Raw genomic sequence first — 21,020 nt, 5'->3', positions numbered from 1 at the left:
ACATTATATATCAATATATATCAATACAGTCTGCAAGGGATACAGTCCGTAAGCACACATGATTGTGCGTGCTGCTGGTCCACTAATAATACTAACCTTTAACAGTTAATTTGACAAATTTTCATTAATTACTAGTTTCTATGTAACTGTTTTTATATTGTTTTACTTTCTTTTTTATTCAAGAAAATGTTTTTAATTTATTTATCTTATTTTATTTGATGCATTTTTTAAAAAGTACCTTATCTTCACCATACCTGGTTGTCCAAATTAGGCATAATAATGTGTTAATTCCACGACTGTATATATCGGTTGATATCGGTATCGGTTGATATCGGTATCTGTAATTAAAGCTATTATTGGACATCCCTACTTTTCAACTTATATTTAATTGAATAGAACTGAGAAACGTAATTTTTTTTGGCACAGGGGGCATTTTTACCACTGTGTTACATGGCCTTTCCTTTTAACAACACCTCCTCCAACCTCAGAGGACAAAGCTACGAACAATGGGAGACCGGGGCTTTCTGCTAAGCCGCTCCCAGCCTGTGGAACGCTCTCCCTGACCACCTGAGGGCACCACAGACTGTGGATACTTTTAAAAATGGCTTAAAAACTAGGGGTGTGGGAAAAAATCGATCCGAATTCAAATCGCGATTCTCACGTTGTGCGATTCAGTATCGATTCTCATTTTTCAAAAATCGATTTTTAAATTTTTTTTTTTAAATCAATCAATGCAACAAAATAATACAAAGCAATACCATAACAATGCAATCCAATTCCAAAACCAAGCCCGACCCAGCAACACTCAGAACTGCAATAAACAGAGCAACTGAGAGGAGACACAAACACGACACAGAACAAACCAAAAGTAGTGAAACAAAAATGAATATTATCAACCACAGTATCAATATTAGCTACAATTTCAACATAGCAGTGATTAAAAATCCCTCATTGACATTATCATTAGACATTTATAAAAACAATTTTTTTTAAAATTAACAATAGTGTCACAGTGGCTTACCCTTGCATCACATCTCATAAGCTTGATAAGATAAAATAAGTCATATTTTTGGTTGATTTAATAGTTAAAACAAATGTACATTATTGCAATCAGTTAATAAAACATTGTCCTTTACAATTATAAAAGCTTTTTACAAAAATCTACTACTCTGCTTGCATGTCAGCAGACTGGGGTAGATCCTGATGAAATCCTATGTATTGAATGAATAGAGAATTGTTTTGAATCGAAAAGATATCGTTTTGAATCGAGAATCGCATTGAATCGAAAAAAATCGATTTATAATCGAATCGTGACCCCAAGAATCGATATTGAATCGAATCGTGGGACACTCAAAGATTCGCAGCCCTATTAAAAACCCTTCTTTTTAAAAATAAACTTTTTCTAGATATATGCATACTATTTCTAGCTATTTGGCTGTTCTAGTTTTTATTTTTATTTATTTTTTATTATCTTTTTATTTTAATTTTAATTTTTTTAATACACTGTAGCACTTTGAGGTTGTTTACTCCAGTGGTCCCCAACCACAAGAAATTAAAAAAAAAAAAAAATATTTTTTTTTTTTTTTTTTAATGAAATCAACATAAAAAACACAATATATACATTATATATCAATATACATCAATACAGTCTGCAGGGATACAGTCCGTAAGCACACATGATTGTATTAATTTATGTAAAAAAAAAAAAAAATTTTTTTTTTTTTTTTTTTTAAATACACCCCCCCTTCCCCCCACCGGTCCGTGGGACAAATTTTCAAGCGTTGACCGGTCCGCAGCTACAAAAAGGTTGGGGACCACTGGTTTACTCAATGTAAAGTGCTTTCTACAAATAAAATCTATTATTATTACTATTCAGTAAACGTTTGGGAACTGAGGAGACCAACTTTTGAAGCTTTTCAGGTGGAATTCTTTCCCCTTCTTGCTTGATGTACAGCTTAAGTTGTTCAACAGTCCGGGGGTCTCCGTTGTGCTATTTTAGGCTTCATAATGCGCCACACAGATGCTGGCTTTTGAACTTTGCGCATATAACAGTCCGTCTTTGGTCCGGAGGACACGACGTCCACAGTTTCCAAAAACAATTTGAAATGTGGACTACCGTATTTTTCGGACTATAAATCGCTCCGGAGTATAAGTCGCACCGGCCGAAAATGCATAATAAAGAAGGAAAAAAAAACATATATAAGTCGCACTGGAGTATAAGTCGCATTTTTGGGGGATATTTATTTGATAAAAGCCAACACCAAGAATAGAAATTTGAAAGGCAATTTAAAATAAATAAAGAATAATGAACAACAGGCTGAATAAGTGTACGTTATATGAGGCATAAATAACCAACTGAGAACGTGCCTGGTATGTTAACGTAACATATTATGGTAAGAGTCATTCAAATAACTATAACATATAGAACATGCTATACGTTTACCAAACAATCTGTCACTCCTAATCGCTAAATCTTATACGTCTAGTCTCTTACGTGAATGAGCTAAATAATATTATTTGATATTTTACGGTAATGTGTTAATAATTTCACACATAAGTCGCTCCTGAGTATAAGTCGCAACCCCGGCCAAACTATGAAAAAAACTGCGACTTATAGTCCGAAAAATACGGTAGTCAGACCACAGAACACTTTTCCACTTTGCATCAGTCCATCTGAGATGAGCTCGGGCCCAGCAAAGTCGGCGGCGTTTCTGGGTGTTGTTGATAAGTGGCTTTCGCTTTGCATAGTAGTGAAGTGAAGTGAATTATATTTACATAGCGCTTTGCTCTAGTGACTCAACGCACTTTTACATAGTGAAACCCAATATCTAAGTTACATTTAAACCAGTGTGGGTGGCACTGGGAGCAAGTGGGTAAAGTGTCTTGCCCAAGGACACAACGGCAGTGACTAGGGTGGCAGAAGCGGGGATCGAACCAGGAACCCTCAAGTTGCTGGCACGGCCACTCTACCACGGCCACTCTACTACCCAATCTATACCGCCCCAGTAGTAGAGTTTTAACTTGCACTTACATATGTAGCGACCAACTGTAGTTACTGACAGTGTTTTTTTGTGGTGATATCCTTTACACACTGGTGTTGCTTTTTGATCCAGTACCGCCTGAGGGATCCAAGGTCCGTAATATCATCGCTTACTTGCAGTGATTTCTCCAGATTCTCTGAACCTTTTGATAATATTCCTTGCAATAGCTTTCTTGCCACTTGTGCCAGCTTTTTTGAAACATGTTGCAGGCATCAAATTCCAAATGAGCTAATATTTGCAAAAAAAAAACCAAAAGTTTTCCAGTTCGAACGTTAAGTATCTTGTCTTTGCAGTCTATTCAATTGAATATAGGTTGAAAAGGTTTTGCAAATCATTGTATTTTGTTTTTATTTACGATTTACACAACGTGCCAACTTCACTGGTTTTGGGTTTGTAAATAAAACATAGATTTTTCTGTTCGAATTTACTTATTTTAATTCTTTATGCGTTCCGAACTTGGCGCCGTCAACTCGGCGCGCTTACAAATTCATAAACACCAGGCCCGGCTAGCTCTGTCGGTAGAGCATGAGACTCTTAAACACAGGGTCGTAGGTTTGAACCCCACATTGGGTGGCTGAATTTTGCCAAGGAAATTCAACAAAAGACGGTGCTCCAATTCGAATAAATGAATAAAAAAACTGTAAGGATGTGCGAGTTCATATTTTTCTGTTAAACTCACTTAACTAATAATTTTTCTTTTCGTACAGTAATAATCAATAAAGAGCGCATATGTAACTAAGAAACGCCGCAACACGTAACAAAGTGACATGAAACGCGTCAAACTTAAACGCCAACAGCAAAAAACGCCGCACCAGAAAACTAAAATGGCTCAACCCAAAACGCTGCAACATGAAACAACGCAACATGAAATGCCGACAACACGAAATGTCGCGGCACGAAACGTCGCAACACGAAATGCTGCAACAGCTGTGACACCAAACTGATGAAAATCATGAAACATCGTAACACAAAACGCCATCAACACGAAACGTTGTAACACAAAATGCTACATGAATTTTTTTTCCAGAAACAATCATTTATCAGGGGGTGAATGCAGGCCCGGCTAGCTCAGTCGGTAGAGCATGAGACTCTTAATCTCAGGGTCGTGGGTTCGAGCCCCACGTTGGGCGGTTGCATTTTGCCAAGGAAATTCAACACGAGACGGTGCTCCACTTCTAATAAATCAGTAAAAAAAACTGTAACAATAAGCGAGTTCGTATTCTTCTGTTAAACTCAATTAATTAATAATATTTTTTTTTTACAGTAATATTTAATAAAGAGCGCATATGTAACCAAGAAACGCCGCAACACGTAACAACGTGACATGAAACGCGTCAAACTTAAACGCCAACAGCACAAAACGCCGCACCAGAAAACTAAAGTGGCTCAACCCAAAACGCTGCAACATGAAACAACGCAACATGAAATGCCGACAACACGAAATGTCGCGGCACGAAACGTCGCAACACGAAATGCTACAACAGCTGTGACACGAAACGCCATCAACATGAAACGTTGTAACACAAAATGCTACAGGAACATTTTTGTACGGTATCAGTCATTCATCAAGGGTGACAATGCAGGCCCGGCTAGCTCAGTCGGTAGAGCATGAGACTCTTAATCTCAGGGTCGTGGGTTCGAGCCCCACGTTGGGCGGTTGCATTTTGCCAAGAAATTCAACACGAGATGGTGCTCCACTTCTAATAAATCAGTAAAAAAACTGTAACAATAAGCGAGTTCGTATTCTTCTGTTAAACTCAATTAATTAATAATATTTTTTTTTACAGTAATATTTAATAAAGAGCGCATATGTAACTAAGAAACGCCGCAACACGTAACAACGTGACATGAAACGCGTCAAACTTAAACGCCAACAGCACAAAACGCCGCACCAGAAAACTAAAGTGGCTCAACCCAAAACGCTGCAACATGAAACAACGCAACATGAAATGCCGACAACATGAAATGTCGCGGCACGAAACGTCGCAACACAAAATGCTGCAACAGCTGTGATACCAAACGGCGCAACATGAAATAGCACGACCCATATCATGAAACATCGTAACACAAAACGCCAACAACACGAAACGTTGTAACACAAAATGCTACATGAACATTTCTGCACAGTAACAATCAATTATCAAGATGAATGATGCAGGCCCGGCTAGCTCAGTCGGTAGAGCATGAGACTCTTAATCTCAGGGTCGTGGGTTCGAGCCCCACGTTGGGCGGTTGCATTTTGCCAAGGAAATTCAACACGAGACGGTGCTCCACTTTTAATAAATCAATAAAAAAACCATGAAATGCCGACAACACGAAATGTCGCGGCACGAAACGTCGCAACACGAAATGCTGCAACAGCTGTGACACCAAACGGCGCAACATGAAATAGCGCGACCCAAATCATGAAACATCGTAACACGAAACGCCATCAACACGAAACGTTGCAACACAAAATGCTACATGAACATTTCTGCACAGTAACAATCATTCATCAAGATGAATGATGCAGGCCCGGCTAGCTCAGTCGGTAGAGCATGAGACTCTTAATCTCAGGGTCGTGGGTTCGAGCCCCACGTTGGGCAGTTGAACTTTGCCAAGGAAATTCAACACGAGACGTTGAAGAATCCTCCATCAAGTCTTTTATTGGGCGCCAAACAATCATCCATGCCACACCCACTTCAAGTCAATCACACGATGTGCGTGTTCATATTCTTCTGTTAAACTCACTCAATTAATAATATTTTTATTTTTGTACAGTAATAATCAATAAAGAGCGCATATGTAACTAAGAAACGGCGCAACACGTAACAACGTGACATGAAACGCGTCAAACTTAAACGCCAAAAGCACAAAATACCGCTCCCGAAAACTAAAATGGCTCAACCCAAAACGCTGTAACATGAAACAACGCAACATGAAATGCCGACAACACGAAATGTCGTGGCACGAAACGTCGCAACACGAAATGCTGCAACAGCTGTGACACGAAACGCCATCAACATAAAAACGTTGTAACACAAAATGCTACAGGAACATTTTTGTACGGTATCAATCATTCATCAAGGATCATGATGCAGGCCCGGCTAGCTCAGTCGGTAGAGCATGAGACTCTTAATCTCAGGGTCGTGGGTTCGAGCCCCACGTTGGGCGATTGCATTTTGCCAAGGAAATTCAACACGAGACGGTGCTCCAGTTTTAATAAATCAATAAAAAAAACTGTAACGGAGTGCGAGTTTGTATTCTTCTGTTAAACTCACATAGCTGATAATATTTTTATTTTCGTACAGTAATAATCAATAAAGAGCGCATATATAACTAAGAAACGCCGCAACACGTAACAAAGTGACATGAAACGCGTCAAACTTAAACGCCAACAGCCCATAACGCCGCACCAGAAAACTAAAATGGCTCAACCCAAAACGCTGCAACATGAAACAACGCAACATGAAATGCCGACAACACGAAATGTCGCGGCACGAAACGTCGCAACACAAAATGCTGCAACAGCTGTGACACCAAACGGCGCAACTTGAAATAGCGCGACCAAAATCATGAAACATTGTAACACGAAACGCCATCAACACGAAACGTTGTAACACAAAATGCTACATGAACATTTCTGCACAGTAACAATCGATTATCAAGATGAATGATGCAGGCCCGGCTAGCTCAGTCGGTAGAGCATGAGACTCTTAATCTCAGGGTCGTGGGTTCGAGCCCCACGTTGGGCGATTGCATTTTGCCAAGGAAATTCAACACGAGACGGTGCTCCACTTTTAATAAATCAATAAAAAAACTGTAACAATAAGCGAGTTCGTATTCTTCTGTTAAACTCAATTAATTAATAATATTTTTTTTTTACAGTAATATTTAAAAAAGAGCGCATATGTAACTAAGAAACGCCGCAACACGTAACAACGTGACATGAAACGTGTCAAACTTAAACGCCAACAGCACAAAACGCCGCACCCGAAAACTAAAATGGCTCAACCCAAAACGCTGTAACATGACGCCACCAGGCCCGGCTAGCTCAGTCGGTAGAGCATGAGACTCTTAATCTCAGGGTCGTGGGTTCGAGCCCCACGTTGGGCGGTTGCATTTTGCCAAGAAATTCAACACTAAACGGTGCCCCACTTCTAATAAATCAGTAAAAAAAACTGTAACAATAAGCAAGTTCGTATTCTTCTGTTAAACTCAATTAATTAATAATATTTTTATTTTCGTACAGTAATAATCAATAAAGAGCGCATATGTAACTAAGAAACGCCGCAACACGTAACAACGTGACATGAAACGTGTCAAACTTAAACGCCAACAGCACAAAACGCCGCACCAGAAAACTAAAGTGGCTCAACCCAAAACGCTGCAACATGAAACAACGCAACATGAAATGCCGACAACACGAAATGTCGCGGCACGAAACGTCGCAACACGAAATGCTACAACAGCTGTGATACCAAACGGCGCAACATGAAATAGCACGACCCAAATCATGAAACATCGTAACACAAAACGCCAACAACACGAAACGTTGTAACACAAAATGCTACATGAACATTTCTGCACAGTAACAATCAATTATCAAGATGAATGACGCAGGCCCGGCTAGCTCAGTTGGTAGAGCATGAGACTCTTAATCTCAGGGTCGTGGGTTCGAGCCCCACGTTGGGCGGTTGTATTTTGCCAAAAAATTCAACTCGAGACGGTGCTCCACTTCTAATAAATCAATAAAAAAACTGTAACGATGTGCGTGTTCGTATTCTTCTGTTAAACTCACTTAATTAATAATATTTTTCTTTTCGTACAGTAATATTTAAAAAAGAGCGCATATGTAACTAAGAAACGCCGCAACACGTAACAACGTGACATGACACGCGTCAAACTTAAACGCCAACAGCACAAAACGCCGCACCCGAAAACTAAAATGGCTCAACCCAAAACGCTGTAACATAAAGCCACCAGGCCCGGCTAGCTCAGTCGGTAGAGCATGAGACTCTTAATCTCAGGGTCGTGGGTTTGAGCCCCACGTTGGGCGGTTGCATTTTGCCAAGAAATTCAACACGAAACGGTGCCCCACTTCTAATAAATCAGTAAAAAAAACTGTAACAATAAGCAAGTTCGTATTCTTCTGTTAAACTCAATTAATTAATAGTATTTTTCTTTTCGTACAGTAATAATCAATAAAGAGCGCATATGTAACTAAGAAACGCCACAACACGTAACGTGACATGAAACGCGTCAAACTTAAACGCCAACAGCACAAAACGCAGCACCATAAAACTAAAATGGCTCAACCCAAAACGCTGCAACATGAAACAACGCAACATGAAATGCCGACAACACGAAATGTCGTGGCACGAAACGTCGCAACACGAAATGCTGCAACAGCTGTGACACCAAACGGCGCAACATGAAATAGCGCGACCCAAATCATGAAACATCGTAACACAAAACGCCATCAACTTGAAACCTTGTAACACAAAATGCTACATGACATATTTTTTCCACAAACTATCATTTATCAAAGTGTACAATGTAGGACCGGCTAGCTCAGTCGGTAGAGCATGAGACTCTTAATCTCAGGGTCGTGGGTTCGAGCCCCACGTTGGGCGGTTGAATTTTGCCAAGGAAATTCAACACGAGACGGTGCTCCACTTTTAATAAATCAATAAAAAAAACTGTAATGGTGTGCGAGTTCGTATTCTTCTGCTAAACTCACATAACTAATAATATTTTTATTTTCGTACAGTAATAATCAATAAAGAGCGCTTATGTAACCAAGAAACGGCGCAACACGTAACAACGTGACATGAAACGCGTCAAACTTAAACGCCAACAGCACAAAACGCCGCACCAGAAAACTAAAATGGCTCAACCCAAAACGCTGCAACATGAAACAACGCAACATGAAATGCCGACAACACGAAATGTCGTGGCACGAAACGTCGCAACACAAAATGCTGCAATAGCTGGGACACCAAACGGCGCAACATGAAATAGCGCGACCCAAATCATGAAACATCGTAACACAAAACGCCATCAACACGAAACGTTTTAACACAAAATGCTACATGACATTTTTTTTCCAGAGACAATCATTTATCAGGGTGTCACTGCAGGCCTGGCTTGCTCAGTCGGTAGAGCATGAGACTCTTAATCTCAGGGTCGTGGGTTCGAGCCCCACGTTGGGCGATTGCATTTTGCCAAGGAAATTCAACACGAGACGGTGCTCCAGTTTTAATAAATCAATAAAAAAAACTGTAACGGAGTGCGAGTTTGTATTCTTCTGTTAAACTCACATAGCTGATAATATTTTTATTTTCGTACAGTAATAATCAATAAAGAGCGCATATATAACTAAGAAACGCCGCAACACGTAACAAAGTGACATGAAACGCGTCAAACTTAAACGCCAACAGCCCATAACGCCGCACCAGAAAACTAAAATGGCTCAACCCAAAACGCTGCAACATGAAACAACGCAACATGAAATGCCGACAACACGAAATGTCGCGGCACGAAACGTCGCAACACAAAATGCTGCAACAGCTGTGACACCAAACGGCGCAACTTGAAATAGCGCGACCAAAATCATGAAACATTGTAACACGAAACGCCATCAACACGAAACGTTGTAACACAAAATGCTACATGAACATTTCTGCACAGTAACAATCGATTATCAAGATGAATGATGCAGGCCCGGCTAGCTCAGTCGGTAGAGCATGAGACTCTTAATCTCAGGGTCGTGGGTTCGAGCCCCACGTTGGGCGATTGCATTTTGCCAAGGAAATTCAACACGAGACGGTGCTCCACTTTTAATAAATCAATAAAAAAACTGTAACAATAAGCGAGTTCGTATTCTTCTGTTAAACTCAATTAATTAATAATATTTTTTTTTTACAGTAATATTTAAAAAAGAGCGCATATGTAACTAAGAAACGCCGCAACACGTAACAACGTGACATGAAACGTGTCAAACTTAAACGCCAACAGCACAAAACGCCGCACCCGAAAACTAAAATGGCTCAACCCAAAACGCTGTAACATGACGCCACCAGGCCCGGCTAGCTCAGTCGGTAGAGCATGAGACTCTTAATCTCAGGGTCGTGGGTTCGAGCCCCACGTTGGGCGGCTGCATTTTGCCAAGAAATTCAACACTAAACGGTGCCCCACTTCTAATAAATCAGTAAAAAAAACTGTAACAATAAGCAAGTTCGTATTCTTCTGTTAAACTCAATTAATTAATAATATTTTTATTTTCGTACAGTAATAATCAATAAAGAGCGCATATGTAACTAAGAAACGCCGCAACACGTAACAACGTGACATGAAACGTGTCAAACTTAAACGCCAACAGCACAAAACGCCGCACCAGAAAACTAAAGTGGCTCAACCCAAAACGCTGCAACATGAAACAACGCAACATGAAATGCCGACAACACGAAATGTCGCGGCACGAAACGTCGCAACACGAAATGCTACAACAGCTGTGATACCAAACGGCGCAACATGAAATAGCACGACCCAAATCATGAAACATCGTAACACAAAACGCCAACAACACGAAACGTTGTAACACAAAATGCTACATGAACATTTCTGCACAGTAACAATCAATTATCAAGATGAATGACGCAGGCCCGGCTAGCTCAGTTGGTAGAGCATGAGACTCTTAATCTCAGGGTCGTGGGTTCGAGCCCCACGTTGGGCGGTTGTATTTTGCCAAAAAATTCAACTCGAGACGGTGCTCCACTTCTAATAAATCAATAAAAAAACTGTAACGATGTGCGTGTTCGTATTCTTCTGTTAAACTCACTTAATTAATAATATTTTTCTTTTCGTACAGTAATATTTAAAAAAGAGCGCATATGTAACTAAGAAACGCCGCAACACGTAACAACGTGACATGACACGCGTCAAACTTAAACGCCAACAGCACAAAACGCCGCACCCGAAAACTAAAATGGCTCAACCCAAAACGCTGTAACATAAAGCCACCAGGCCCGGCTAGCTCAGTCGGTAGAGCATGAGACTCTTAATCTCAGGGTCGTGGGTTTGAGCCCCACGTTGGGCGGTTGCATTTTGCCAAGAAATTCAACACGAAACGGTGCCCCACTTCTAATAAATCAGTAAAAAAAACTGTAACAATAAGCAAGTTCGTATTCTTCTGTTAAACTCAATTAATTAATAGTATTTTTCTTTTCGTACAGTAATAATCAATAAAGAGCGCATATGTAACTAAGAAACGCCACAACACGTAACGTGACATGAAACGCGTCAAACTTAAACGCCAACAGCACAAAACGCAGCACCATAAAACTAAAATGGCTCAACCCAAAACGAGCCCCACGTTGGGCGGTTGAATTTTGCCAAGGAAATTCAACACGAGACGGTGCTCCACTTTTAATAAATCAATAAAAAAAACTGTAATGGTGTGCGAGTTCGTATTCTTCTGCTAAACTCACATAACTAATAATATTTTTATTTTCGTACAGTAATAATCAATAAAGAGCGCTTATGTAACCAAGAAACGGCGCAACACGTAACAACGTGACATGAAACGCGTCAAACTTAAACGCCAACAGCACAAAACGCCGCACCAGAAAACTAAAATGGCTCAACCCAAAACGCTGCAACATGAAACAACGCAACATGAAATGCCGACAACACGAAATGTCGTGGCACGAAACGTCGCAACACAAAATGCTGCAATAGCTGGGACACCAAACGGCGCAACATGAAATAGCGCGACCCAAATCATGAAACATCGTAACACAAAACGCCATCAACACGAAACGTTTTAACACAAAATGCTACATGACATTTTTTTTCCAGAGACAATCATTTATCAGGGTGTCACTGCAGGCCTGGCTTGCTCAGTCGGTAGAGCATGAGACTCTTAATCTCAGGGTCGTGGGTTCGAGCCCCACGTTGGGCGATTGCATTTTGCCAAGGAAATTCAACACGAGACGGTGCTCCACTTTTAATAAATCAATAAAAAAAACTGTAACGGAGTGCGAGTTTGTATTCTTCTGCTAAACTCACATAACTGATAATATTTTTATTTTCGTACAGTAATAATCAATAAAGAGCGCATATATAACTAAGAAACGCCGCAACACGTAACAAAGTGACATGAAACGCATCAAACTTAAACGCCAACAGCACAAAAAGCCGCACCAGAAAACTAAAATGGCTCAACCCAAAACGCTGCAACATGAAACAACGCAACATGAAATGCCGACAACACGAAATGTCGCGGCACGAAATGTCGCAACACGAAATGCTGCAACAGCTGTGACACCAAACGGCGCAACATGAAATAGCGCGACCCAAATCATGAAACATTGTAACACGAAACGCCATCAACACGAATTTTCTTGGCAAAAAGCAATCGCCCAACGTGGGGCTCGAACCCACGACCCTGAGATTAAGAGTCTCATGCTCTACCGACTGAGCTAGCCGGGCATGCATTTTGTGTTACAACGTTTCGTGTTGATGGCGTTTTGTATTACGATGTTTCATGATTTGGGTCGCGCTATTTCATGTTGCGCCGTTTGGTGTCACAGCTGTTGCAGCATTTCGTGTTGCGACGTTTCGTGCCGCGACATTTCGTGTTGTCGGCATTTCATGTTTCTTGTTGCAGTGTTTTGGGTTGAGCCATTTTAGTTTTCTGGTGCGGCGTTTTGTGCTGTTGGCGTTTAAGTTTGACGCGTTTCATGTCACGTTGTTACGTTTCTTCGTTACATATGCGCTCTTTATTGATTATTACTGTACGAAAAGAAAAATATTTTTAGTTAAGTGAGTTCAACAGAAGAATATGAACTCGCACATCGTTACAGTTTTTATTTATTGATTTATTAGAAGTGGAGCACCGTCTCGTGTTGAATTTCCTTGGCAAAATTCAACCGCCCAACGTGGGGCTCGAACCCACGACCCTGAGATTAAGAGTCTCATGCTCTACCGACTGAGCTAGCCGGGCATGCATTTTGTGTTACAACGTTTCGTGTTGATGGCGTTTTGTATTACGATGTTTCATGATTTGGGTCGCGCTATTTCATGTTGCGCCGTTTGGTGTCACAGCTGTTGCAGCATTTCGTGTTGCGACGTTTCGTGCCGCGACATTTCGTGTTGTCGGCATTTCATGTTTCTTGTTGCAGTGTTTTGGGTTGAGCCATTTTAGTTTTCTGGTGCGGCGTTTTGTGCTGTTGGCGTTTAAGTTTGACGCGTTTCATGTCACGTTGTTACGTTTCTTCGTTACATATGCGCTCTTTATTGATTATTACTGTACGAAAAGAAAAATATTTTTAGTTAAGTGAGTTCAACAGAAGAATATGAACTCGCACATCGTTACAGTTTTTATTTATTGATTTATTAGAAGTGGAGCACCGTCTCGTGTTGAATTTCCTTGGCAAAATTCAACCGCCCAACGTGGGGCTCGAACCCACGACCCTGAGATTAAGAGTCTCATGCTCTACCGACTGAGCTAGCCGGGCCTGCATTGACACCCTGATAAATGATTGTGTCTGGAAAAAAAATTTCATGTAGCATTTTGTGTTACAACGTTTTGTGTTGATGGCGTTTTGTGTTACGATGTTTCATGATTTGGGTCGCGCTATTTCATGTTGCGCCGTTTGGTGTCACAGCTGTTGCAGCATTTCGTGTTGCGACGTTTCGTGCCACGACATTTCGTGTTGTCGGCATTTCATGTTTCTTGTTGCAGCGTTTTGGGTTGAGCCATTTTAGTTTTCTGGTGCGGCGTTTTGTGCTGTTGGCGTTTAAGTTTGACGCGTTTCATGTCACGTTGTTACGTTTCTTCGTTACATACGCACTCTTTATTGATTATTACTGTAAGAAAATAAAAATATTTTTAGTTTAGTGAGTTCAACTGAAGAATACAAACTCGCATTCCGTTACAATTTTTTAAATTGATTTATTAAAAGTGGAGCACCGTCTCGTGTTGAATTTCCTTGGCAAATTTAACCGCCCAACGTGGGGCTCGAACCCACGACCCTGAGATTAAGAGTCTCATGCTCTACCGACTGAGCTAGCCGGGCCTGCGTTGACAACCTGATAAATGATTGTTTCTGGAAAAAAAAAATCATGTAGCATTTTTTGTTACAACGTGTCGTGTCGATGGCGTTTTGTGTTACGATGTTTCATGATTTGGGTCGCGCTATTTTATGTTGCGCCGTTTGGTGTCACAGCTGTTGCAGCATTTCGTGTTGCGATGTTTCGTGCCGCGACATTTCGTGTTGTCGGCATTTCATGTTTCTTGTTGCAGCGTTTTGGGTTGAGCCATTTTAGTTTTCTGGTGCTACGTTTTGCGCTGTTGGCGTTTAAGTTTGACGCGTTTCATGTCACGTTGTTACGTTTCTTCGTTACATATGCGCTCTTTATTGATTATTACTGTAAGAAAAGAAAAATATTTTTAGTTAAGTGAGTTCAACTGAAGAATACGAACTCGCATACCGTTACAATTTTTTAAATTGATTTATTAAAAGTGGAGCACCGCCTCATATTGAATTTCCTTGGCAAATTCAATTTCCTTGGCAAATTCAACCGCCCAACGTGGGGCTCGAACCCACGACCCTGAGATTAAGAGTCTCATGCTCTACCGACTGAGCTAGCCGGGCCTGCATTGACACCCTGATAAATGATTTTTTTGGGGAAAAAAAAGTCATGTAGCATTTTGTGTTATAATGTTTCGTGTTGATGGCTTTTTGTGTTACGATGTTTCATGATTTGGGTCGCGCTATTTCATGTTGCGCCGTTTGGTGTCCCAGCTGTTGCAGCATTTCATGTTGCGATGTTTCGTGCCGCGACATTTCGTGCCGCGACATTTCGTGTTGTCGGCATTTCATGTTGCGTTGTTTCATGTTGCAGCGTTTTGGGTTGAGCCATTTTAGTTTTCGGGTGCGGCGTTTTGGGCTGTTGGCGTTTAAGTTTGACGCGTTTCATGTCACGTTGTTACGTGTTGCGGCGTTTCTTAGTTACATATGCGCTCTTTATTGATTATTACTGTACGAAAAGAAAAATATTATTAGTTATGTGAGTTTAGCAGAAGAATACAAACTCGCACTCCGTTACAGTTTTTTTTTATTGATTTATTAAAAGTGGAGCACCGTCTCGTGTTGAATTTTCTTGGCAAAAAGCAATCGCCCAACGTGGGGCTCGAACCCACGACCCTGAGATTAAGAGTCTCATGCTCTACCGACTGAGCTAGCCGGGCATGTATTGACACCCTGATAAATTATTGTTTCTGCAAAAAATTGTTAATGTAGCATTTTGTGTTACAACGTTTCGTGTTGATGGCGTTTTGTATTACGATGTTTCATGATTTGGGTCGCGCTATTTCATGTTGCGCCGTTTGGTGTCACAGCTGTTGCAGCATTTCGTGTTGCGACGTTTCGTGCCGCGACATTTCGTGTTGTCGGCATTTCATGTTTCTTGTTGCAGCGTTTTGGGTTGAGCCATTTTAGTTTTCTGGTGCTGCGTTTTGCGCTGTTGGCGTTTAAGTTTGACGCGTTTCATGTCACGTTGTTACGTTTCTTCGTTACATATGCACTCTTTATTGATTATTACTGTAAGAAAAGAAAAATATTTTTAGTTAAGTGAGTTCAACTGAAGAATACGAACTCGCATACCGTTACAATTTTTTAAATTGATTTATTAAAAGTGGAGCACTGCCTCATATTGAATTTCCTTGGCAAATTCAATTTCCTTGGCAAATTCAACCGCCCAACGTGGGGCTCGAACCCACGACCCTGAGATTAAGAGTCTCATGCTCTACCGACTGAGCTAGCCGGGCCTGCATTGACACCCTGATAAATGATTTTTTTGGGGAAAAAAATGTCATGTAGCATTTTGTGTTATAATGTTTCGTGTTGATGGCTTTTTGTGTTACGATGTTTCATGATTTGGGTCGCGCTATTTCATGTTGCGCCGTTTGGTGTCCCAGCTGTTGCAGCATTTCGTTGTTGCGATGTTTCGTGCCGCGACATTTCGTGCCGCGACATTTCGTGTTGTCGGCATTTCATGTTGCGTTGTTTCATGTTGCAGCGTTTTGGGTTGAGCCATTTTAGTTTTCGGGTGCGGCGTTTTGGGCTGTTGGCGTTTAAGTTTGACGCGTTTCATGTCACGTTGTTACGTGTTGCGGCGTTTCTTAGTTACATATGCGCTCTTTATTGATTATTACTGTACGAAAAGAAAAATATTATTAGTTATGTGAGTTTAGCAGAAGAATACAAACTCGCACTCCGTTACAGTTTTTTTTTATTGATTATTACTGTACGAAAAGAAAAATATTATTAATTAAGTGAGTTTAACAGAAGAATATGAACTCGCACATCGTTACAGTTTTTATTTATTGATTTATTAGAAGTGGAGCACCGTCTCGAGTTGAATTTCCTTGGCAAAATTCAACCGCCCAACGTGGGGCTCGAACCCACGACCCTGAGATTAAGAGTCTCATGCTCTACCGACTGAGCTAGCCGGGCCTGCATTGACACCCTGATAAATGATTGTTTCTGGAAAAAAAATTTCATGTAGCATTTTGTGTTACAACGTTTCGTGTTGATGGCGTTTTGTGTTACGATGTTTCATGATTTGGGTCGCGCTATTTCATGTTGCGCCGTTTGGTGTCACAGCTGCTGCAGCATTTCGTGTTGCGACGTTTCATGCCGCGACATTTCGTGTTGTCGGCATTTCATGTTTCTTGTTGCAGCGTTTTGGGTTGAGCCATTTTAGTTTTCTGGTGCGGCGTTTTGTGCTGTTGGCGTTTAAGTTTGACGCGTTTCATGTCACATTGTTACGTTTCTTCGTTACATATGCGCTCTTTATTGATTATTACTGTACGAAAAGAAAAATATTTTTAGTTAAGTGAGTTCAACAGAAGAATATGAACTCGCACATCGTTACAGTGTTTATTTATTGATTTATTAGAAGTGGAGCACCGTCTCGTGTTGAATTTCCTTGGCAAAATTCAACCGCCCAACGTGGGGCTCGAACCCACGACCCTGAGATTAAGAGTCTCATGCTCTACCGACTGAGCTAGCCGGGCCTATATTGACACCCTGATAAATGATTTTTTTGGGGAAAAAAATGTCATGTAGCATTTTGTGTTATAATGTTTCGTGTTGATGGCTTTTTGTGTTACGATGTTTCATGATTTGGGTCGCGCTACTTCATGTTGCGCCGTTTGGTGTCCCAGCTGTTGCAGCATTTCGTGTTGCGATGTTTCGTGCCGCGACATTTCATGCCGCGACATTTCGTGTTGTCGGCATTTCATGTTGCGTTGTTTCATGTTGCAGCGTTTTGGGTTGAGCCATTTTTGTTTTCGGGTGCGGCGTTTTGGGCTGTTGGCGTTTAAGTTTGACGCGTTTCATGTCACATTGTTACGTGTTGCGGCGTTTCTTAGTTACATATGCGCTCTTTATTGATTATTACTGTACGAAAAGAAAAATATTTTTAGTTAAGTGAGTTCAACAGAAGAATATGAACTCGCACATCGTTACAGTTTTTATTTATTGATTTATTAGAAGTGGAGCACCGTCTCGTGTTGAATTTCCTTGGCAAAATTCAACCGCCCAACGTGGGGCTCGAACCCACGACCCTGAGATTAAGAGTCTCATGCTCTACCGACTGAGCTAGCCGGGCCTGCATTGACACCCTGATAAATGATTGTTTCTGGAAAAAAAATTTCATGTAGCATTTTGTGTTACAACGTTTCGTGTTGATGGCGTTTTGTGTTACGATGTTTCATGATTTGGGTCGCGCTATTTCATGTTGCGCCGTTTGGTGTCACAGCTGTTGCAGCATTTCGTGTTGCGACGTTTTGTGCCGCGACATTTCGTGTTGTCGGCATTTCATGTTTCTTGTTGCAAAGTTTTGGGTTGAGCCATTTTAGTTTTCGGGTGCGGCGTTTTGTGCTTTTGGCGTTTAAGTTTGATGCGTTTCATGTCACGTTGTTACGTTTCTTCGTTTCATATGCGCTCTTTATTGATTATTACTGTATGAAAAGAAAAATATTTTTAGTTAAGTGAGTTCAACAGAAGAATACGAACTCGCACACCATTACAATTTATTAAATTGACTTATTAAAAGTGGAGCAACGTCTCATGTTGAATTTCCTCGGCAAATTCAACCGCCCAACGTGGGGCTCGAACCCACGACCCTGAGATTAAGATTCTCATGCTCTACCGACTGAGCTAGCCGGGCCATAAATGATAGTTTGTGGAAAAAAAATGTCATGTAGCATTTTGTGTTATAACGTTTCGTGTTGATGGCGTTTTGTGTTACGATGTTTCATGATTTGGATCGCGCTATTTCTTGTTGCGCCGTTTGGTGTCACAGCTGTTGGAGCATTTCGTGCCACGACATTTCGTGTTGTCGGCATTTCATGTTTCTTGTTGCAGCGTTTTAGGTTGAGCCATTTTATTTTTCTGGTGCGGCGTTTTGTGCTGTTGGCGTTTAAGTTTGGCACGTTTCATGTCACGTTGTTACGTGTTGCTGCGTTTTTTAGTTACTCATGCGCTTTATTGATTATTACTTTACGAAAAGAAAAATATTATTAATTAAGTGAGCTTAACAGAAGAATACGAACTCGCACATCGTTACAGTTTTTTTAGGATATTTTAGAAGTGGAGCAACGTCTCGTGTTGAATTTCCTTGGCAATATTCAAACGCCCAACGTGGGGCTCGAACCCACGACCCTGAGATTAAGAGTCTCATGCTCTACCGACTGAGCTAGCCAGGCCTGCAGTGACACCCTGATAAATGATTGTTTCTGGAAAAAAATGTTCATGTAGCATTTAGTGTTACAACGTTTCGTGTTGATGGCGTTTTGTGTTACGATGTTTCATGATTTGGGTCGCGCTATTTCATGTTGCGCCGTTTGGTGTCCCAGCTGTTGCAGCATTTCGTGTTGCGACGTTTCGTGCCACGACATTTCGTGTTGTCGGCATTTCATGTTGCGTTGTTTCATGTTGCAGCGTTTTGGGTTGAGCCATTTTAGTTTTCGGGTGCGGCGTTATGGGCTGTTGGCGTTTAAGTTTGACGCGTTTCATGTTACGTTGTCACGTGTTGCGGCGTTTCTTAGTTACATATGCGCTCTTTATTGATTATTACTGTACGAAAATAAAAATATTATTAGTTATGTGAGTTTAGCAGAAGAATACAAACTCGCACTCCGTTACAGTTTTTTGTATTGATTTATTAAAAGTGGAGCACCGTCTCGTGTTGAATTTCCTTGGCAAAATGCAATCGCCCAACGTGGGGGTCGAACCCACGACCCTGAGATTAAGAGTCTCATGCTCTACCGACTGAGCTAGTCGGGCCTGCAGTGACAGCCTGATAAATGATTGTTTCTGAAAAAAAATTTCATGTAGCATTTTGTGTTACAACGTTTCGTGTTGATGGCGTTTTGTGTTACGATGTTTCATGATTTGGGTCGCGCTATTTCATGTTGCGCCGTTTGGTGTCACAGCTATTGCAGCATTTCGTGTTGCAACGTTTCGTGCCACGACATTTCGTGTTGTCGGCATTTCATGTTGCGTTGTTTCATGTTGCAGCGTTTTGGGTTGAGCCATTTTAGTTTTCTGGTGCGCCGTTTTGGGCTGTTGGCGTTTAAGTTTGACGCGTTTCATGTCACGTTGTTACGTGTTGCGGCGTTTCTTGGCTACATATGCGCTCTTTATTGATTATTACTGTACGAAAATAAAAATATTATTAGTTATGTGAGTTTAGCAGAAGAATACGAACTCGCACACCATTACAGTTTTTTTTATTGATTTATTAAAAGTGGAGCACCGTCTCGTGTTGAATTTCCTTGGCAAAATGCAATCGCCCAACGTGGGGCTTGAACCCACGACCCTGAGATTAAGAGTCTCATGCTCTACCGACTGAGCTAGCCGGGCCTGCGTTGACACCCTGATAAATGATTGTTTGTGGAAAAAAAATTTCATGTAGCATTTTGTGTTATAACGTTTCGTGTTGATGGCGTTTCGTGTTACGATGTTTCATGATTTGGGTCGCGCTATTTCATGTTGCGCCGTTTGGTGTCACAGCTGTTGCAGCATTTCGTGTTGCGACGTTTCGTGCCACGACATTTCGTGTTGTCGGCATTTCATGTTGCGTTGTTTCATGTTGCAGCGTTTTGGGTTGAGCCATTTTAGTTTTCTGGTGCGGCGTTTTGTGCTGTTGGCGTTTAAGTTTGACACGTTTCATGTCACGTTGTTACGTGTTGCGGCGTTTTTTAGTTACATATGCGCTCTTTATTGATTATTGCTGTACGAAAAGAAAAATATTATTAGTTAAGTGAGTTTAGCAGAAGAATACGAACTCGCACACCGTTACAATTTTTTAAATTGATTTATTAAAAGTGGAGCACCGTCTTGTGTTGAATTTCCTTGGCAAATTCAACCGCCCAACATGGGGCTCGAACCCACGACCCTGAGATTAAGAGTCTCATGCTCTACCGACTGAGCTAGCCGGGCCTGCACAGACATCCTGATAAATGATTGTTTGTGGAAAAAAAATGTCATTTAGCATTTTGTGTTATAACGTTTTGTGTTGATGGCCTTTTGTATTACGATGTTTCATGATTTGGATCGCGCTATTTCATGTTGCGCCGTTTGGTGTCACAGCTGTTGGAGCATTTCGTGTTGCGACGTTTCGTGCCGCGACATTTCGTGTTGTCGGCATTTCATGTTGCGTTGTTTCATGTTGCAGCGTTTTGGGTTGAGCCATTTTAGTTTTCTGGTGCGCCGTTTTGGGCTGTTGGCGTTTAAGTTTGACGCGTTTCATGTCACGTTGTTACGTGTTGCGGCGTTTCTTAGTTACATATGCGCTCTTTATTGATTATTACTGTACGAAAATAAAAATATTATTAGTCATGTGAGTTTAGCAGAAGAATGCGAACTTGCACATCATTACAGTTTTTTTTGTTGATTTATTAAAAGTGGAGCACCGTCT

General features: G+C 41.0%; 25 non-coding genes across 25 annotated transcripts; 11 read left to right on the top strand and 14 right to left on the bottom strand.

Moving 5' to 3' along the window:
- Window positions 1–4,098: 4,098 nt before the first annotated feature.
- trnak-cuu (transfer RNA lysine (anticodon CUU)) lies at window positions 4,099–4,171 on the top strand. Its single transcript has one exon. It is a non-coding gene; the product is annotated as a tRNA-Lys (tRNA).
- Window positions 4,172–4,624: 453 nt separating this feature from the next.
- Window positions 4,625–4,697, top strand: trnak-cuu (transfer RNA lysine (anticodon CUU)). Its single transcript has one exon. It is a non-coding gene; the product is annotated as a tRNA-Lys (tRNA).
- Window positions 4,698–5,199: 502 nt separating this feature from the next.
- Window positions 5,200–5,272, top strand: trnak-cuu (transfer RNA lysine (anticodon CUU)). Its single transcript has one exon. It is a non-coding gene; the product is annotated as a tRNA-Lys (tRNA).
- Window positions 5,273–5,553: 281 nt separating this feature from the next.
- trnak-cuu (transfer RNA lysine (anticodon CUU)) lies at window positions 5,554–5,626 on the top strand. The gene has a single exon. It is a non-coding gene; the product is annotated as a tRNA-Lys (tRNA).
- Window positions 5,627–6,121: 495 nt separating this feature from the next.
- trnak-cuu (transfer RNA lysine (anticodon CUU)) lies at window positions 6,122–6,194 on the top strand. The gene has a single exon. It is a non-coding gene; the product is annotated as a tRNA-Lys (tRNA).
- A 508-nt stretch (window positions 6,195–6,702) lies between these two features.
- On the top strand, window positions 6,703–6,775 carry trnak-cuu (transfer RNA lysine (anticodon CUU)). The gene has a single exon. It is a non-coding gene; the product is annotated as a tRNA-Lys (tRNA).
- Window positions 6,776–7,063: 288 nt separating this feature from the next.
- On the top strand, window positions 7,064–7,136 carry trnak-cuu (transfer RNA lysine (anticodon CUU)). The gene has a single exon. It is a non-coding gene; the product is annotated as a tRNA-Lys (tRNA).
- Window positions 7,137–7,643: 507 nt separating this feature from the next.
- Window positions 7,644–7,716, top strand: trnak-cuu (transfer RNA lysine (anticodon CUU)). The gene has a single exon. It is a non-coding gene; the product is annotated as a tRNA-Lys (tRNA).
- A 2,028-nt stretch (window positions 7,717–9,744) lies between these two features.
- On the top strand, window positions 9,745–9,817 carry trnak-cuu (transfer RNA lysine (anticodon CUU)). Its single transcript has one exon. It is a non-coding gene; the product is annotated as a tRNA-Lys (tRNA).
- Window positions 9,818–10,105: 288 nt separating this feature from the next.
- trnak-cuu (transfer RNA lysine (anticodon CUU)) lies at window positions 10,106–10,178 on the top strand. The gene has a single exon. It is a non-coding gene; the product is annotated as a tRNA-Lys (tRNA).
- Window positions 10,179–10,685: 507 nt separating this feature from the next.
- On the top strand, window positions 10,686–10,758 carry trnak-cuu (transfer RNA lysine (anticodon CUU)). Its single transcript has one exon. It is a non-coding gene; the product is annotated as a tRNA-Lys (tRNA).
- A 1,684-nt stretch (window positions 10,759–12,442) lies between these two features.
- On the bottom strand, window positions 12,443–12,515 carry trnak-cuu (transfer RNA lysine (anticodon CUU)). Its single transcript has one exon. It is a non-coding gene; the product is annotated as a tRNA-Lys (tRNA).
- Window positions 12,516–12,956: 441 nt separating this feature from the next.
- trnak-cuu (transfer RNA lysine (anticodon CUU)) lies at window positions 12,957–13,029 on the bottom strand. The gene has a single exon. It is a non-coding gene; the product is annotated as a tRNA-Lys (tRNA).
- Window positions 13,030–13,470: 441 nt separating this feature from the next.
- trnak-cuu (transfer RNA lysine (anticodon CUU)) lies at window positions 13,471–13,543 on the bottom strand. Its single transcript has one exon. It is a non-coding gene; the product is annotated as a tRNA-Lys (tRNA).
- A 488-nt stretch (window positions 13,544–14,031) lies between these two features.
- trnak-cuu (transfer RNA lysine (anticodon CUU)) lies at window positions 14,032–14,104 on the bottom strand. Its single transcript has one exon. It is a non-coding gene; the product is annotated as a tRNA-Lys (tRNA).
- A 506-nt stretch (window positions 14,105–14,610) lies between these two features.
- trnak-cuu (transfer RNA lysine (anticodon CUU)) lies at window positions 14,611–14,683 on the bottom strand. Its single transcript has one exon. It is a non-coding gene; the product is annotated as a tRNA-Lys (tRNA).
- A 523-nt stretch (window positions 14,684–15,206) lies between these two features.
- Window positions 15,207–15,279, bottom strand: trnak-cuu (transfer RNA lysine (anticodon CUU)). The gene has a single exon. It is a non-coding gene; the product is annotated as a tRNA-Lys (tRNA).
- A 506-nt stretch (window positions 15,280–15,785) lies between these two features.
- trnak-cuu (transfer RNA lysine (anticodon CUU)) lies at window positions 15,786–15,858 on the bottom strand. The gene has a single exon. It is a non-coding gene; the product is annotated as a tRNA-Lys (tRNA).
- Window positions 15,859–16,473: 615 nt separating this feature from the next.
- On the bottom strand, window positions 16,474–16,546 carry trnak-cuu (transfer RNA lysine (anticodon CUU)). Its single transcript has one exon. It is a non-coding gene; the product is annotated as a tRNA-Lys (tRNA).
- A 490-nt stretch (window positions 16,547–17,036) lies between these two features.
- trnak-cuu (transfer RNA lysine (anticodon CUU)) lies at window positions 17,037–17,109 on the bottom strand. The gene has a single exon. It is a non-coding gene; the product is annotated as a tRNA-Lys (tRNA).
- Window positions 17,110–17,632: 523 nt separating this feature from the next.
- trnak-cuu (transfer RNA lysine (anticodon CUU)) lies at window positions 17,633–17,705 on the bottom strand. Its single transcript has one exon. It is a non-coding gene; the product is annotated as a tRNA-Lys (tRNA).
- Window positions 17,706–18,731: 1,026 nt separating this feature from the next.
- trnak-cuu (transfer RNA lysine (anticodon CUU)) lies at window positions 18,732–18,804 on the bottom strand. Its single transcript has one exon. It is a non-coding gene; the product is annotated as a tRNA-Lys (tRNA).
- Window positions 18,805–19,311: 507 nt separating this feature from the next.
- Window positions 19,312–19,384, bottom strand: trnak-cuu (transfer RNA lysine (anticodon CUU)). The gene has a single exon. It is a non-coding gene; the product is annotated as a tRNA-Lys (tRNA).
- A 506-nt stretch (window positions 19,385–19,890) lies between these two features.
- Window positions 19,891–19,963, bottom strand: trnak-cuu (transfer RNA lysine (anticodon CUU)). The gene has a single exon. It is a non-coding gene; the product is annotated as a tRNA-Lys (tRNA).
- Window positions 19,964–20,469: 506 nt separating this feature from the next.
- trnak-cuu (transfer RNA lysine (anticodon CUU)) lies at window positions 20,470–20,542 on the bottom strand. Its single transcript has one exon. It is a non-coding gene; the product is annotated as a tRNA-Lys (tRNA).
- Between the last annotated feature and the right edge of the window lie 478 nt (window positions 20,543–21,020).

This window comes from Entelurus aequoreus, linkage group LG08 (genome assembly GCF_033978785.1).
Source record: "Entelurus aequoreus isolate RoL-2023_Sb linkage group LG08, RoL_Eaeq_v1.1, whole genome shotgun sequence".
Classification (NCBI taxonomy): Eukaryota; Metazoa; Chordata; class Actinopteri; order Syngnathiformes; family Syngnathidae; genus Entelurus; species Entelurus aequoreus.
The sequence above is the reverse complement of the archived record's forward strand: the minus strand, read 5'-3'. Positions and strand labels throughout refer to the sequence as shown.